General features: G+C 43.9%; 1 protein-coding gene across 2 annotated transcripts in view; it reads left to right on the plus strand.

Moving 5' to 3' along the window:
- Positions 1–3,037: 3,037 nt before the first annotated feature.
- Positions 3,038–3,434, plus strand: part of LOC104995808 (dymeclin-like) — a 64,353-nt gene continuing 63,956 nt past the window's right edge. For both annotated transcript variants that reach the window (XR_826094.1, XM_010849825.1), the window contains exon 1: positions 3,038–3,298. The gene's annotated coding sequence lies outside the window, so the exon portion shown is untranslated. The remainder of the gene's footprint in view (positions 3,299–3,434) is intronic.

Here is a 3,434-nt window from a genome sequence, read left to right on the forward strand (position 1 = left end):
GCAGGTATACATTTTATTCGTACGATGTTGATGAGAACTTCCCTGGTGATCCAGTGGTTAGGGCTCTGTGTTTTCACTGCTGGGTCCTTGGTTCAGTCCCTTATCAGGGAACTAAGGGCTACTCTCTAATTGCGGTGCTTGGGCTTCTCATTGTGGTGGCTTCTCTCGTTGCCGAGCCTGGGTCCTAGGGCTCGAGGGCTTCAGTAGTTGCAGAAAGTGGCTCCGTAGCTGTGGCTCCCGAGTTCTAGAGCACAGGCTCAATAGCTGTGACGCATGGTCTTAGTTGCTCCCCAGCATGTGGGATCTTCCCGGATCAGGGATTAAACCTGTGTCTCCTGCATTGGCAGGCAGATTCTTTACCCCCGAGCCACCAGGGAAGCCCTGTGCGTTTTCTGTTTTATAGTTACTTTCTAAGTAGCATGGGTATTTGTACAGTCCCAAACTGGGAGTGTGTTGGCAAGATAGGTAGCCATTAGAGAGTTTTCTTTTAAATTTATTTTTATTTATTTATTGTTTTTTTTTTTTTTTGATTCACTGCACGGCTTGTGGGAATCTTAGTTCCCTGACCAGGGATTAAACCCAGGTTCATGGCAGTGAAAGCCCAGGTCTCAGACCACTGGACCACCAGGGAATTCCTGTAAGTTTTCTTTTATTTATACTTTAAAACTTTTGAGCGTATTTGTTTTCTACCACTGCTACAAAAAAATTATAACACATCTAGTGGCTTAAAACAACAAAAAACATGTATTATCTTACAGTTCTGTGGGTGAAAAGTCTGACTCAGTTTCACTGAGATAAAATCAAGGTATCGGCAAGACTGTGTTCTCCTCTGAAGGCTCAGGGGATAATCTGTTTCCTTGCCTTTTCCAGATTCTGGAGGTCACTCCCACATCCTGTCTCTCATCATTTTCGAAGCCAGCAATGCCTGATCCTTACGTTGAATCACTTGATCTTCTGCCAGAGCCATATTTATGACTCACTTTTTCTGTCTCCCTCTCACTTTCTACTTTTGTGATCACAATGGGCCCACTCTGATAAATAAGGGATAATCTATTTTAAGGTCATCTGACTAGCAACCTTAATGTTATCTGTAACCTTAATTCCCCTTTGCCATGTAACCTAGTATCTTCATAAATTTTGGGGATTAGGATGTGGACATCTTCTAGGTGGCCATTATTTGAGCTGCCACATGGAATAATTTTAATTTAGAGAAGAACTGCAAGGTACAAATAGTTTCAGAATATCCTCTGCCCAGTTCCCTTAAATGTTAGTATCTTACTTAACCATCACACATTAGTCAAAACTAAGAAATTAACATTGGTTATCCTCAACAAAAGTCCAGACTTTATCTGGATTTCATCAGTTTTCCCACTATTGTTGTTTTTGATTCCAGGATCCAATCCAAGATACCCATTGCATCTAGTGTGAGGTTTTTTATGGCTTTCTTGTTAGTGCTTCTGCACTAACTGGACACTGAAATAGTCAAGTCAGTCAAAGTTATTGTGCTATTTGTGCAGGCAGTATTGAAAGTCGGTGACCAAGGATGATACTTTGCACATTACAAACACAATAAGTAGTTTTCAAAAGACTGCTACTCCAACTCATGCATTATATATTGTGAAAACCACTCCTATTATTATTCTTTGATTTATCATGTTTGTTTAGCAACATTATGACAAGTGCCTAGGAACACTGGTTTCTAGTGAAACTTTTATTTTAAGCTATCCAAAAAATACAAAAAGGAGAGGATATTAAATCTCACAGACAGGATTGCCTCGAATAGAATAAGTTTCCTCTTGGTCTATAAGTCAGTTCTGAAGAGATGCTCACAATCGTTGCTAGGTCATTCTGGGGTAGAACAGACTGTGTACTTTTTGTACAGGCAAAATTCTAAAGTACTTTGAGGTTTATTTTGGTGCTTGATTCTCTTTTTGCTTCATGAATTTAATTATCATGTAATTCATATATATATTACAGAAAAATTAGAAAACACATATGAAAAAAACTATTTTTAATCATACATGCTCTTATTCCCCAAAGAGAATAACTGTTAAAATTCTTTTAGCCTCTCCCCCCTTGGGAGTACATACATAAGTATTATAAACATAATTTATTATCCAATTTTCAAAAATAAATTATATTTATATGAAATAATACCATACATACTGTTTCTACTCCATGTATCATGAACACGGTAGCCATAGCATTATTTACAACGGTTGCATAGCCATGTCCACTTCTTTTTAGCTAGGCTCCCAGGTATCTTATATTTTAGTTTATTTTTTGTAGTAATTCTGCAAATTCAGAGAACCTGCTGGCAATAAAAGCTGGAAAAGTATATATAAGACCTCTATAATACTTCAATATACTTCAGTATATTGGCATATACTATTTATATTAAGGAAATAACAGTTACCTATCTCACAGCGTTATTTGAAGAAATTAAGTATTGGACAGCACATAGAAAACAATCCATAATCTGAGTTAATTACTATCATGCCATCGACAAGCGTTCTGTATGGGAAGTATAATCATGGTCTTGTATACATATTTTATATGAGAAAACTGGCTGGAGAGGTGAACTAAAGGCTCAGTGACATCAGTCTGGTAACCTCAGCTTATCTGACTACAAATTCCATGCTTTTGGCGCTGCACCATATCGACACTCTGTTATGTCGGACCTGTTCTTTCTGACAGGATGGTAAGCTGTTCCTGCTACCCGAGCTCCATCGAACACTATTTCCCTATTTCCCAAATTCTTCAGAGTCCTCCAAAGAACTGCTTGATTCTAAGGTGACTATTGGATTGGAATGAACAGGGGCCTTTAATAAACGTAAGATCCCAGCACAAACGCTGCGGGGTAAGCCAGGACGTCAGCACTAGGGTGAGAAAGTCAAGCAGTGTCTCGGTTTTGCCACGTGGCTTTGCCGTTACCCTGGAAGCGCAGGCGGGCGGAGAAACGCCTAACGCCCCCCGCTCAGGACTACAGTTCCCAGAAGCCCGCGCGCCGCATGCCACGTGACCGCCAGCGGGCGCGCGCTGGGCCGTTCGGCCCCCAGCGGCGTTCCCCGCTTGCTTCTCTCTTCAGTCCCCGCCTCCGGGCCTCCGCCTCGACGCTGCCCGGGCCGGAGCCGAGCAGAGGAGCCGGAGCCGGAGCCGTGGAGACGTGGGAAACATGGAGGCTTGAGGCGGCGTGCGCCACCCCGGCTGCGGCGGTGACCGAGGCTCGTCGTGTCCCCGCTGTTACCCAACCGTCTGTCCGTGCGCTGAAAGCGGATCTCCCCGCCGGCTGAGGCAGGTGGGCTGTGGCGCCGCCCCCCGGCCGCGCGACCCTGGAAGCCGGGCGGGGCCGCCAGCCCCTCGTCAGAGCGGCTTTGGGAGCAGCCTCCCCTCCCCCGGCCGGGGCTGGCCAAAAGAGTCCCCTGGCCGTGCAG

Source organism: Bison bison, unplaced genomic scaffold (genome assembly GCF_000754665.1).
Source record: "Bison bison bison isolate TAMUID 2011002044 unplaced genomic scaffold, Bison_UMD1.0 scf7180017864287, whole genome shotgun sequence".
In the NCBI taxonomy this organism is placed as follows: Eukaryota; Metazoa; Chordata; class Mammalia; order Artiodactyla; family Bovidae; genus Bison; species Bison bison.